Source organism: Phoenix dactylifera, chromosome 8, assembly GCF_051530095.1.
Source record: "Phoenix dactylifera cultivar Ajwa chromosome 8, Ajwa_hap1_PhDact_Kaust_v1.1, whole genome shotgun sequence".
In the NCBI taxonomy this organism is placed as follows: domain Eukaryota; kingdom Viridiplantae; phylum Streptophyta; class Magnoliopsida; order Arecales; family Arecaceae; genus Phoenix; species Phoenix dactylifera.
In genome coordinates this window covers 19,128,832-19,144,385 of record NC_143197.1, presented here as the reverse complement: position 1 = coordinate 19,144,385, position 15,554 = coordinate 19,128,832, and positions in this window count along the sequence as shown.

Genomic DNA, 15,554 nt, shown 5'->3' with positions numbered 1-15,554 from the left:
ATTAAATGTAGAAATATATAATAATATAATAAATATTATTACATATAATATGTATTATTCATACATACTCTTTTAATAATTGTTCAACTACTATTAATTAAATTTAATAATTTCATTATTAATATTGGAGATTTCATATTATTAGTATAAGTTGGATATGGCTCCACTCAGATCAAATTAGGTCTATATTATTGGATAATAGGGTTTCTACATCAATAATCCGAGTTGTTGGATGTGATCTATTATTATTAAACTGTTTATAAATCAAAAATCATAAGCTTTAGAGACTCCCAATCTATGGACCAAATGATAAAATCTATATATAATTTGATGTTATTTAGATTATCCAAATTTTTGACCACTTGATGCATACGCTAGGAATCTCGAAATACATAATTTTTTATCTATGAATAATTAGAGATAGTAGATCATCTCCAACACCTCAGATCATCGATGCGTAACCCTATTATCTAACGTAAACTTAATCGGATCTGAATTGAGATCCACTCAAATATAGCCAAATCTAGCTCTTATTAATATAATATTATTAAAATAATAGTAATATATTAATCAAATATTCATACTATATAAATATTGAATTTCATACAGCAATATTAAAAATAATATTCCTAATAATAATAAGATATTAACATTAATATTATCATTTTATCACAATATTTTACAAAGTTAACATAATATTACTAATAATACTTTAATATTAGAACTAATGTGAATTCCAATATAATGAAATAATATTATTATATCAATAGTAAAATTAACTAGTAATACTATTATTAACATTCTTATATACTATTGGCATTGATATATAATAGTATTTAATAATATTAGTATTCCAATATCAGAATCAATATAATATATAGTAATATTGTTAAAATATACGATTAATATTATATTTGAATATTAATAGTATAATATTAATGTTATATTTAAAATATTAATTATATGATTGCTATATTGTATGGTATGCTATCATATCCTTGTAGCTTTATGTCGTGTGCCATGGTTCGCATCTTTTATAGTATAAATGAAATAAGATCCACCAATGAATAATCTCAGACCACTGTAACTAGAATAATTCCTCATATCACAATATGATCAAGGCAACTGGTCATCCAAAAGCTCAATGTTATCATAATCTAAATAAATGGGCATCTCGTTAACCCTCTCTAGTGGATGTGTATCTTTTTTACCTTTTTCTTTCTTGCTACTTTGACAAACTGCTTTCTTTTCCTGGCTACCCTTACCTTACTGGCTTTATTGGATGGCTCGACTAGCCACCTTTTTAGATGGTCCCACCTTCCTAATTGGACAGGGTTCTATGGTGACCTTTTCTTAACATGTTCCTATCATATCTCTAGGTGGAGGCTTTAGACACAAAGCCTTGCAATCTTGACTCACTCCCCTTGATCTATGTGGTTGCTCTTGTTGCTAGGCATTGACGGGTTATAAGTGTGACATTTATCGCTCTACTCATTATTTTGCATTCGCCCCAACCTCCTCTACTATCATATTAGTTGGTCAGAAAACAATGTTGGCTTATCAAGCTATGGTTATTCCTATTCGCCTAAAAGCAAACCAATCATGGGATCCTCATCACTATATACAAAGTCATTATGAAATGGATCATTATATTTCAGCTCCACCTCCTCAATATGAACCATAAATTGTAGTACACGTATACTAAGTCAATCAGTCCCTTTGGTGTCTGGCAATTCCTCTATTTGTTATATGATAATGAGAAGGTTGATCACTTGCATTCACAACCACAAGAAGAGATAATCTATGAGAGAGTTTGGACTACTAACCTTAAGATTTTTTATGACAACCCAAAATAGAACCATCATTTAGCTACAAATGTCATTAGGTGTAGTTCATAATAGATACTATTTACAATAAAATATTAGATTAATTAGAGTCACTGTCCAAAACACCTGGATTCACATTGTGTTTACATGCCACAACTGCATTATCAATACTAAAGCTACAGAAGCCCTTCCTAAAAGCTTAAGTTTGTGAAACACACATTACTTATAGCATCATATTTGAATTGATAAAGTATTATTCCCTTTAAATTCAACTTACATCCTCTAATCATGTAGTACCAATGCGGCATTAGCCTCCATCTTGTAGATAATATTGCGCAAAGTAGTCAATAGTTTTTCATCCAAATCTTTTTCTGGTACACTATATTGGAACCTTGGATTGAGGCAATAGACTAATAAGACATGCAATTGATTTAATAATAAACAGAGGATTGATAGTGTTTCGCCTACAGGTTTGGGTTGTATGTTTCGTGTGAAAGAATAATTAATTTTCTTTCATAATGTTGACTGTTAGATCACATCATGCTTAGATCTCAAAGTACTTCGAACTCTTCCATTCATCCACTTGCATAGATCTCAAAGCTGATCATTGTATGATCTAATGATAGATTCATATGAAGGAAGGTAAATCCTTCTATCACACAGAAGATATAAACTCTACCCTTTGCCTACATCATAGGCTTTTCTATTTAAAATACTTTAATAACTCAAAAAATCACTCAACTAGTGTGATGTATTCTAGTTGTTTCTTATATATTTTTTGGTACATAAATTGCTTTCTGCCTGTTTTTGCATTGTGAGTTATGCTACATGGTTGGTAGGTGAATTTTATGAGTTTTCATTATCATGTAGTGTTTAAAACTTTGGATGCTCCAGCACAGTGTGAGGTGTGGCATGGTGATTGAAAGGTCTTTTATCTAACGAGGGTTTGCTGCTCACAACTTCTCCCATTCCGATCCATCTGTCCCTTATCTTGATATTCCAACTTGGGGTGTCAAGCATACAGTTTGACTTGCTCTATATTTGAGCCAAGTTTGAGCTGGCATATGTAATTTGAAGCCAAGTTTTAGCTGTTCATGAATAACTTGTTTAAGTAACTACTAAGAATGTAAGAATATTTAAGACTTCTATTTATATAATTTAAAAATTTTAATTTTATTATATTGTTATTTTATAGTTATAATATACTCTATTCTACATAATTTATGTTATAAATAATTATATTATATTATTTATATGAATAATAATTAAAATTATACGCGCACACACACATATATATATATATATATATATTAGTATATCGAGCTAATTCGAACTGAGTTTTAGTGAGCTAAACCTATATTTCTAGATTGGCGTGTTTTTTTAACCAAGTGAGCCAAACTTAAACTAGCCCACAAAAGCTTGCTGGAAGATGAAAAACCAGCAAAAGATCCATGCAGTACACAGGAATAAAATTTGCTATGAGCTCGCGCATCAAGTGGTTGAGTCTAGAACCAAGTAAAATTAAGCTCAATTTGAGCAGCATGTGATACTATAACTAAATATGCCCGGGTCCAAATTCTAGATGAGCTTTGCTGTGAATCTAGCATGGTTGGGTCCAATCCCATCATCAGAAAATAATGATGATCCAACTTGGAAAGAAAATGCTGGAAATAAAATAATCAAATCCCATAATCAAATCAGGAGGTACCTGGATCTAACCCGGCTTGAGGGAGCACAAGTTTATCCTATCAAATCCTATTATTCTATTGTTGCCGTCCTTGAGCTAGCCAACAAATTTTGGACCAAGCTTGCTTGGGCGAGCCTGGATGCTAGCGTAGATATGCTACGCTAGCATAGGTCAAAAGAAGGATAAAGAGTAACATGGGTCCAAGTGCTTTAATCTTCAAAAATTTTTGTCATTATCATACTACCGTTCAAAAGAAATAGAACTGGATAGGGATGTAGTGTTGGGCTACAATAGAAGGGTATAACCCTGGGCTATGGTAGGGGTGTAATACTTGGCTATGGTAAGGATGTAGCACTAGACTATACTCGGTAATCTAAGTTACATCTACTTGTAGGATTAAAAACTAAGGCAAAGATAAAGATAAACTGATTGGATTGATTGTCAAAGGTTCCTTACATAGTACAATTCTACTTATTTATATTAAGTACCCTCAAACATAATAATTGTATACCCGATAGTTGCTTCCCACATCTGGTAACTATAAATCCATATCTTCTCTTTTTAAGATAGGTATGTGGCTTAACCGGATTACTTCCCCTTCACAACAGGCCACTTTCCAAGGAATTGCAATCAAATAAATCCTTTAGGACTCAATATTCTGCGGCACCAGAAACTTTTTAAGAACTCAAGGGATTCATCTTCCATCACCGCTTATAATAGTTCTTGCTTCCTTTGTCTTCTCCAAGCTTTTGAACTTCAATAGCAAGATAAGCTAAGATCTTGCATGCCTTCCTCCATACCTTCGCTTGTGAGAGATGAGAGGAGCTAGTGCATTCTGGCTTCTACAACCGATAGATCCTGCAAAAGCCTTCGAGCTTTTGTATATTAGGTCCCACCTTTAAATCTTTGATGTCTTAATCTATTTCTTCTATCTTCCTGTGTTGTCTTAAGGAAATATTCCTTTATGAGATGTCAGAATTTAAAACTTCAATTTGAAGAAACTCCAATCACCATCGACCATGGCCTCTTTAATGTGATCTCTAGAACCAATGGTTTGACCGTATCTCCTAACAGAAGTCATCTATTCGGGAGAAAAATAGTCTTTCGAAAATCTTGACCTTTTCCCATACTTTTCCAAGAGCTAATGGACCATTGCTTCTTGTTGTTTTGTGTTTTTGGCTTCACTCAACCACCACCTTTCATCTTAATCATGGCATGACAAGCCCGAGCCTCCTGGTGAATTTTTTAATGCCAATACTCTTCTTAACATGTCCAGTAATGATTTTAACCTATTTCTGAACAAATATATTAGGTACAAATATTATATGCAAGCCTATTGTTGTCGCACTGGACCAATGTGATCTCAAAAGTATTCATCCTTTTCCTCATCTGGGTCTATAGACACCATCTATGCTCTCGGTCGGATGGTCAAGGCCCACCTTAGATTAGCCATGATCCTTTTTTTCTGTGTCAGCCTTTTGGACAAAACTTAAAGGAATGTACTCATAATATTTATGTATATAATACTATCTATTACTTCTACCTTCAGATCAAATTCATCGTTGCTTCGATCTTGCGGCAGATCATTATAGAATGCCTAGTTCCACCGTTCATAAGCTACATGAGGATCCTTGATCATCTATAATGATGGATACCAAGCCCAATCGGCCCTTATATTATCATATTGCCCCCGGCATATGGAATTTGCATCACATAGAAAATTTTCAAAAGCTTCTTTTAATAAGGTTGTCCCCTAGCCCTTGTAACACTAATCCAATTAGAAAGAAAAAAGATTTTCTTCAATCTACTTAACTCGAATCTCTCAAAAGAAAACTAGAAAAAGATGAAAAAATCGTGAAAGTAGGATTTATATTTTCTTTTCTTTCATTAATTCTTCACACCTTCTAAACTAAGGTACATAACTTCTATTTATAATACTAACGAGGTTTTCTATTTCATAGTTTGGATTGGATTCTTCTTCTAGTTCGAATAGGACTAGATATCTTAAAATAAATATGACTAATAAAAACATTCTAGAAAAAACTAAAATTTAGAAATATTCTAGAAAAAGCTAAATTCTTAAGGAGGTAGATCTCAACTTCTACATTAACTCTGTATTCTATCACTCTGCCTGATTCTTCTTAGATAGAGAGCTACACTCGATCAAAGTCCTATCCCGAAAAAAAAAAAGTTTGATCAATCCATTTTGGAGCTTGAACAATGAAATTTTATCCCAAGTCAACATTCTAGTTGTAGATCTCTAAAAAATATCCAATTTTTTTTAAAAAAGATCATCTCAATTGGGAATCGTATGACCCAGTTATGGCTTTTGGAAATTTAGCATGCAACTCAATTTTCTAATGTGACAGATCTTGCTCCTAGATCCTGTCCAACCCTACTCATAGTAGCCAAAGTGTTCCATATCGAGTTTGGTGATCTTCTTGTATATCCGTAGTGACCAAAGTGATCGATATCTCGTCAGATGATCCTCTTGAATATCTATAGTAACCAAAGTAGTCCATATCGAGTCTAGTGATCCTTTTGAATACTTGTTGTGGTCAAAATATTTCACATCAAGTATAGTGATCCTCTTAGATACTCATAGTGAGCAAAGTGATCTACATTGAGTTTGACGATCCTTTTAAATATCCGTAGTGGCCAAATGGTCGACATCGAGTTTGGTGATCATTTTGAATACTGATAGTGGATAAAGTAATTCACATCGAGTCTAATGATCCTCCTAAATAGTCGTAGTGGCTAAAATATTCTATATCGAGTTTGGTGATTCTCGTGGATAGTCATAGTCATGACTAAAGTGATCCGCATCGAGTTTGGTGATCCTCTTGAGTTAGATGCACACAACTAGTATCGTAAGGCCGCTATACTTTTGCCTTTCACTCCTAAGCAAATGATCTAGAATTATTACCAACAAAGATTTTTTGACTTCACCCATGATCCTTTGACCTGCACCATAATAGACAATCTCTGGTTTCAGCTAGGTAATCCCTTAATGGTTCGATTTGCTGCAACTTCACTACCATGACTTCCGTGATATCTCAGTCACTTTTGAAATGCTAGGCTATGGTAGGGGTGTAGCACTAGGTTACAGTAAAGATGTAGCACTAGGCTACAGTAGATAAACCAAGTTACCCCTACTTTTTGGACAAAAGATTAAGATAAATAAAGATAAATTGATTGGATTACTTGTCAAAGGATTTTTTATAGACTACAATTCCACTTATTTATATTAATACATAATAACTGCCCTTAAACATAATAACTATTCACTCTAATGGTTTCTTTTCATGTTTGATTTCCATTTTTTGGTGGTTTTAGTAACAACTGCCAACCATCTTCGACCACTATGCACGTACACAAGTACTACCATTCTGTAACTATCGGATTGTAGTCATGCCTTGTCGACCTTTAACTTATCCCGACAGACTGTGTTGGCCATCTTTTCACTTATTTTGCTTGTAATATAGTTTTTTGTTCTTGAGTATGTGAAATCGGTACTGTTGCTGGAAATTGGACCTGGGGGCAATCTTCGGTCGAGGGAGAGGGAGCAGCGGGTCACCACGGCGGGGCGGCGACTAGTCGGCGGGCGGCGTCCTCCGTCTGGGGGTGGCCGGAGAGAGGGAGCAGGGGGTCCTCACGGCGGGGCGGCGATCCGTCGGCGGGCTGCGTCCTCCGTCTGGGTGCCTGCAGACAAACCGGTGGCCGGATTTTCCGGCGCCGGCCCTCCGACGCTCAAGTCAGGGAGGGGGCCAATCGTGTAAAGAGGAGATAAACAGTGTTTACAAGGCACGGAATTTCCCAACCCCCTCCTGAGAAGCCAAGGCTCCCTTTTATAGGTGGGGGTCGGTTTACCTGTGATGTAACAGGGCGAGGCCATAGTACGGCTCGGTATGTGGCTCAGGTCGGCGCACGGTCAGGTGAATCATTGTGCTGATATCGGCGGTGAGGGCGTCGTACGACCCGAACCAGTACGCTACCAGGCGAATTATTGCATTAGTGTCGGAGGTATGGCTGAGATCAGAGACTTATCATAGTTGACCAGACTCTGCTGGCTCAACTTGCCGTGGAGAGTTGAGAGTCTGTAGATGACAGGAGCCATACGCATTAAATGTGGAGTAAGCCGGAGATCCGCATTAATTGTGGAGTAAGCCGGAGATCCGCATTGATTGTTGAGTGAACCGGAGGTTTACAGTGGCCATGCGCAATAAATGCTGAAGCAGTGGCAGGGTATGGTCCTCAGTTGGACCTCGGAGAAGTACGGCCGTAGTAGGTGGCTGACAAGGGTAGAACTTGAGCATCAAGATTTTCCTAGGTCGGAAGTCTCGAGGTCGGATGTCTTGAGGTCGGGCGTTCCGATGTCGGTCGCCGACTTCGGCTGTTCAGGGTCGGCGATTGTGCGGCCTCTTGGGGGCATTCGTGTCACTTTGGGGGAAAAAATCTTATTCCCCCAACACTACCCCGCGACTTCCGAGTTCGAGCGGCTTACGGGCTCGGACGTGGGAAGTAAAGTCTATCATCAGAGTTGGAGGGCGAATCTCGTCCGCGCCCTTGTGTTTCTCGGAGTATTTATGGCGAGACCCGCACCCTTGGGCGTTTCGAGGTTGCTTTATTCAGCGAACTTATGGTGGAGCTCGTATCCTTACGTTTCTCGGAGCAGATATAATGGGGGTGGCGCTTCTTGGATTGCCAAGACCGCTTCGTGCGGCGGACCCATGATGAGGGTCCTCGGGCTCAACGAGGCGACGCCTCGATCCCGTAATCGAGACTCCCCGCTCATCAATGAGCGTGCCGTTACGGGGTTCAAAACGGACACGCGGCGTGACCTAGGATCGGACGCTTCCGATCTCGTATTACTGGATCATGGATCCGGCGAGGTGAAGGCTATGTCGGAGCTCCACGTGCCCCGGGGCCTTATTAAATGAGGGGAGCGGAGGTTCCGTTCGTTCGTTCTTCAAGACGATTCGATTCTGCGGACCCATAATGAGGCCCCGAGATCCGATGGGACAGGGCTTCGATTTCGTACCCGATTTATTGATCCGGAGTGAATACGGTGCCTCGGTCTCCGAGGTCGACACGTGGCGCAATCCGGTCGGGGGATGGAAACCGACCCTGTCGATCTGGACCGCCAAGGGGGTCTATATAAACCCCTCGAGTTTGCCCTAAAGGTTTTACTTGGCTGCTTCTTATTTTTGTTGTCTTTCTCCCTCGCTTCCTTCCTCAACCGAACCTCGCCGTCGGTGCCCGGAGCAATTTCCGACGATGTCTAGTAGGTTCCTACCCTGCAATTGCTAGGGTTCCCCTTTCTTTTCCTTCCCCAGTTTTCATTCTCTGTTTTCGATTTCACTTCGCTCCTGTAAAATGGGTCTCGGTCCGGAGGAGGTAGGGTCCAGCCTGTCGGGGGAGGAGCTGGAGTTGATCCGCTCCCGGTTCTTCTTCCAGCCCGGGTTTCGTCTCGAAACTGCAGGGCCGGAGGACAGGGTGACGCAGCCGCCCCCAGGTCGGATCGCGGTCTACCGCGAGACGCTCTGGGTTGGCCTGCGGTTTCCCGCTCACGAGTTCGTGAGCAACCTGCTGGCCGAGTACCGGCTTGTCCCGGCGCAGTTGGCTCCGAACTCTTGGAGGACCATAATCGGGTTCTTGTCTCTGTGCCTCGGGCACGGGATCCCGATCTCAGTAGGTCTTTTCCGCCGGTGTTTTCTGTTGAAGAAGAACCCGGCGGACGCAGGGTGGCTATACTTCGCCTTTCGTGGCGGGATGTCACTCTTCCAGGGCGCCCCTTCCTCGATTCATGAGTGGAAGGGGAAGTTTTTCTTCCTGGCGTCCGAGGCGTCTTGGGGGTTCGACCCGAGGTGGGGACACCCTCGGTTGAAGGCCCTCAACAAACTCTCCGAGCCTTCGGGGAGAGAGCTGAGGACTCTGAACTCTCTGCGAGCCCTCGGGAGGGGCAACGACCTGACCGAGCACCTACGGGAGGACGCCCTGGCGAGCGTGGGTCTGAGCTCGGCGCGTCCCGAGGGTAAGGGCAGTTATATTACTTCCTTTCCTTGTCCTTCATTTTTACTGCCACTGGTCTGACACTTGGTGAAATTTTTGATTTCAGATATTCCCCACATGCCGACCAGCAACACATCACTCTTTTCCCGCCTGAGGAGGCGAGAGGCCGAGGCCGGGGGAGCTATGCCCCAGCCTCGGAAGAGGGCGAGGTTGGCCGGCGCTTCCACGTCGGCCGGGACGAGTGGCTCCGAGGCGGGGGCCACTACAGCCGACCCGAGGCAGGCGCGGGTCGTCAGTGTCGCGGGCCCATCGGCCCCTCCTTGCCCTGCCCCCATTGCCCAGCGGGGGGAGCCGTCCACGATCCGGCCGCAGCGACCAGGACCCGAGCTGACTCGAGGCCCCGAAGGGAGCGGCTCCGGGACCTCGGGCTCGATCATGCCGAGCTCTTCCCGGGCTTTCCGGAAGGAGTCAGTCGAGCCGGACTCCCCTATTCCCGAGGGGAGCTCGGCCATTCATGACGCCGAGGTCGCACGCTCCGTGCTTCGGCGTGCGATGCTTCCAGCGGACCGGGCCGAGTTCCGGAACATTCCGCTGGAGGAGGTCGTTGACGGTGCTTACTGCACCACTGCCCGGGTAAGTCCTTTTCTTAATTTTCTTAAAGTTATTAGCGAGTCCAGACGTTTCTAACTCACGATCATTTTGTCTCTTTCTTTACAGCATATTCATGAGCTCGACTCCCTGGTGTTCATCGCCCAGGGATGTCAGGAAGAGACCCAGCGGGTCAGCCGGCAATTGGAGCCGGCTAAGAAAAGGATCGCCGAGCTGGAGGCGGCGTTGGCCGAGGCCGGGGCTCGGAAGGCGGCCACCGAGGCCGAGCGCCTCGCTATGGCGGAGGGGCTCAAGGAGGAGAAGGCCGCTCACGCCCTAACCAGGTCGGCCTTGCGCGCCTCGGAGGCGCGCTTGGGGGAGGTCCAATCGGAGGTTGCGGGCCTCAAGTATGAGGACGGGGTTTCCCGCCTCCGAATCGAGCAGCTCGAGGCCCGAGAGAGGAGGGCACTCGAGCGAGCTGATCATGCCGTGGAGCTCTTCAAGGGGTCGCAGGAGTTCCGCGACATGTTAGAGGAGGAGACGGTCGACGGGTTTCTCCGGGGTTTCGAGAACTTCCGGCTGCAGGTGATCCGGTACCGCCCCCAGTACGACTTTTCGACGATCCGTCCGAAGATGAACCTGGGCTACGGGTCCGACACGGAAGACATTCCTGCCATTTTGACATCCGAGGCGGGATTGTACGAACAAGACCCCGCCGAGCCTTCGACGAGGGCGGCCGAGGCGGACGGCGTCCCGGAGGCGGCACCGGCGGCCGAGACGGACGCCGTCCCAGAGGCGGCACCCGAGGCCCGTGCCCCCGACCCTGAGCCTGTGCCGGCTGAAGATCCCGAGGTCATCACAGTGCCAGACGATCCCCCGGATGTTGCTGCCACCGCTTAAGGCTTGGCGCATTTTTTCATGTCAGCGGACGAGATCGTGGAGGCACAGGTGGAGAAGCTGGATCCTTCCCTGATAGAGATGCTAAAGAAGCGTGGGCAAGACAAGTCAGGGAGAAAGAAAGGTGCTGACTTGAAACGGGAAGGGGGATGGCATGATCTGGGAAGTGCTAAGCTAGTTGGAGAAGACCCCGAGCCTGTGCCGGCTGAAGGTCCTGAGGCCATCACCGTGGACGACCCCGCGGATGTTGCTGCCGCCGCTTAAGACTTGGCGTATATATATATATATATATATATATATATATATATATATATATATATATATATATATATATATATATATATATATATATATATATATATATATATATATATATATATATATATATATTTCTTTTTCATTGTATCCGGGTCGTCCCTTGAATGGCCGACCTCTAATTTTGTAATTGGTCTTCCGGCCCTTTGTCAATGAAAAAATACTTTTGTCATTCCGTGCTCGTCTTTCCCTTTCTTGTCGTGAATGAGGCTAGAGTCTTAGCTAACCGCCTCGACGGCCTCTAACTTTGTATTTTAGTTTTCGGGCTACTTAACGAAGTTGCCCTTTTTCCTGAGTTATATCTTAGCCTTCTCGGATCTTAGTCATTCCGAGCAAAGGGAGCTCCGAACTTAGGTTGCCAGAAAATTTTTCTAAGTCCTATAACTCGGATCTTAGAATCGCGAAAGTCGTCACGTTCGGCCTTTAGGAAAATCCCAAGGCATTGAGATCGGGCCTTAGCCCTTCGAGTAGGACCGAGCTAGATCTGTTCGTGCCGCTATTCGGGGAGTCTAGTCGGGTTTCCGAACTTGACTTCCGGGTCCTTTGTAGGGAGCGCGGGCTAATAGTCGAATTATCGCCGAAGGTTTTCATAGTTATCGTTCTCGGACTCTGCCGAGATTTTGGTGAGTAAGGCTGGAATCTCTGAAGGTCGCCTTAGTATCATTTTCTCAGCTGGACATCGGAGTCTATGTATGGGGGCCGAGTTGGGCCCTAATTTATGAAGACTTTGTTCAAGTTGAGACTTGACGAGTGGAGACTTGTCGAACGAAGCATGCATAATATAGCTAGGAGATCGGTCTCAAGCCGACCCGTTGGAGTAGCCCGACTTTGGGGCGAGATAGGACTCCAACGTTGGATGATTAGCAGTATGTAGATAAAATTTGACAAGGAGGGCATCGAGTTAGATGTACCTCTTGCACTCTCAGAGTCGTGTTTCTCATGGCGGAGTAGGCTGCTTCCCTTCCTCGTCGTCCTCTGGAGTCATTTTTGACTTGTAAGGGGGCTCGGGCTTCTCACGGACCCGACGACACCCGCCGAAGTTGAGAGGATCTGGGGAGGTTTTATTGATTTACAGTTCTTTTCGAGGTCGAGGGAGCTTGAGACCCTCTGGTCGGACCTCGGGGCGCCCCAACCTTGGTCGAGGAGCCTTGTGTCAGGTCGGCGGGCTTGAAGACGCTTTGCTGACCTGTGATGCATCCCGAGATCGAGGGAGTTTGGGACTCTACGGTCGATTCTCGGGGCATCCCGAGGTCGAGGGAGCTTGGGACTCTTCGGTTGACCCTCGAGGCATCCCGACCTTAGTCGAGGGATCGTTCGTCAGGTCGGTGGGTCTGGGCACGCTCTACCGACCTGCGACGCTTCCCGAGGTCGAGGGAGTCTGGTTCTCTACGGTCGACACTCGGGGCATCCCGACCTTAGTCGAGGAATCGTTCGTCAGGGGATCGGGGATCGTCGACCGCTCCCGGGGGTCCACTTTGTGGCGCCCCGGGTGGAACCACCCTTTCCACCCCTCACGGCTTCATCCCGAGGTCGAGGGAGTTTGAGACTCTACGGTCGACCCTCGGGGCATCCCGACCTTAGTCGAGGGATCGTTCGTCAGGTCGGTGGGTCTGGGCACGCTCTACCGACCTGCGACGCTTCCCGAGGTCGAGGGAGTCTGGTTCTCTACGGTCGACACTCGGGGCATCCCGACCTTAGTCGAGGAATCGTTCGTCAGGGGATCGGGGATCGTCGACCGCTCCCGGGGGTCCACTTTGTGGCGCCCCGGGTGGAACCACCCTTTCCACCCCTCACGGCTTCATCCCGAGGTCGAGGGAGTTTGAGACTCTACGGTTGACCCTCGGGGCATCCCGACCTTAGTCGAGGGATCGTTCGTCAGGTCGGTGGGTCTGGGCACGCTCTACCGACCTGCGACGCTTCCCGAGGTCGAGGGAGTCTGGTTCTCTACGGTCGACACTCGGGGCATCCCGACCTTAGTCGAGGAATCGTTCGTCAGGGGATCGGGGATCGTCGACCGCTCCCGGGGGTCCACTTTGTGGCGCCCCGGGTGGAACCACCCTTTCCACCCCTCACGGCTTCATCCCGAGGTCGAGGGAGTTTGAGACTCTACGGTCGACCCTCGGGGCATCCCGACCTTAGTTGAGGGATCGTTCGTCAGGTCGGTGGGTCTGGGCATGCTCTACCGACCTGCGACGCTTCCCGAGGTCGAGGGAGTCTGGTTCTCTACGGTCGATTCTCGAGGCATCCCGATTTTGGCCGGGGAATCTGAGGATCACAGACGGCCCAACATTAGAAGAGAATTACAGTCATCAAGATAAGAGAATTATTTGCAGAAAAGGAACTGAGTCCATTGTCCTGATTGTCTTGAACCCCTAGGGGTTTTACTGGTAGTACATTCGTAGATTCTCGGAGTTCCAGCTTCGCGGGATCAGGGTCCCCTCTAGGGACTTTAATTTATACGCCCCTGGTCGTTGCACCCGGGCGATTTGATACGGCCCTTCCCAATTTGGGGCGAGCTTTCCTTGCTCGGTCGGTTGGGAAGCCTCGGCTCTCCTGAGGACGAGGTCCCCCACTTTGAAGAGCTTGGGTTTAACTCTGGAGTTGTAGTATTGGGCCGTTCGCTGTTGGTATCTCGCCATGCGGACCCGGGCAACCTCTCTTGTCTCTTTGACAAGGTCCAAGTTGCTCCTGAGCTGGGAGGAATTGGTGTCGGGGTCGTAATGCTCCACCCTTGGAGAAGGCAGGCCGATCTCCAACGGGATGACGGCCTCAGTGCCGTATGCTAGGTTGAAGGGGGTCTCTCCCGTGGGCAGTCGGAACGTGGTCCTGTACGCCCAAAGGACATTATACAAGTCCTCGACCCACTGTCCTTTGGACCGATCAAGCCTAGCCTTGAGTCCCTGCAAAATAGTGCGATTAGTTACCTCAGTTTCCCCGTTTGTCTGGGGGTGAGCGACCGAGGTGAAACGGTGATCAATGCCGAGCTCAGAGCAAAATTCTCTGAAATGAACATTGTCAAATTGTCGACCATTGTCAGATATAAGGATACGGGGTAGTCCGAATCTGCAGATTATGGACTTCCACACGAAGTCCCGCATCTTTTGCTCGGTGATCCGGGCGACAGGTTCGGCCTCGACCCATTTGGTGAAGTAGTCGATGGAGACGACCAGGAACTTTCTCTGTCCGGTGGCCAGGAAAAAGGGCCCCAGGATGTCGATCCTCCATTGGGCAAACGGCCAGGGGGCGATGATGGAGGTCAGCAGGGCTGAAGGTCGGTGCTGGATATTGGCATTTCGTTGGCACCGATCGCACTTCCGGACGAAATCCGTTGCATCCTTCTGGAGTGTGGGCCAATAATATCCTTGTCGCAGGACCTTATGGGCTAATGCCCGACCCCCCAGGTGATTTCCGCAGATCCCTTTATGGACCTCTCGGAGGGCATAGTCCACCTCGGAGGGGCGGAGGCATCTGAGAAGGGGAGAAGTAAATGATCGCCGATAGAGTCTATTCTCGTACAAGACATACCGGGGGGCCTGGCGCTTGATTCGGCGAGCCTCCATCTCATCAAGAGGTAGAGTTCCGTCTTGGAGGTAGCAGACGAGCCCATCGATCCAGCTCGGCTCAGAGTCGATGCACATGGTGGGCTCGGGTTCCTCCGTGCTGGGGATCTGAAGGTACTCGAGCGTTGTTTCCTTGGGAAGCTCGCTCATGCGAGAGGTTGCCAATTTGGACAGCTGGTCTGCCCTGAAGTTTTCCGCTCTGGAAATGTGCTGAATACTAAAAGAATTCAAGGTAGATGTGAGTTCCCGCACCTGTTGAAGATACTTTTGCATGGATGGCTCTTTAGCTTCGAAGTCTCCTTGAATCTGGTTCACTACCAGCTGGGAGTCGCTGAAGGCCGTCAGGTCTTCAACTTTCAATTCTTTCGCCAGCTTGAGCCCGGTGATGAGGGCCTCATACTCGGCCTCGTTGTTCGAAGCCGGAAACTCGAGGCGTAAGGCTTGCTCGGCCACCACTCCGTCTGGACTGGTGAGGATGAGTCCGGCTCCACTACCCCCCGAGGTTGAAGACCCGTCCGAGTGCAGGACCCATGGCTGCCTCGGGGCTTCCTCCGCGGATACGGGTGGCAACTCGGGGTCGTCCGGCAGGGTACACTCCACGATGAAGTCGGCGAGTATCTGAGCCTTGATAGCCGGCCGGGGTCGATACTCGAGGTCGAATTTCCCGAG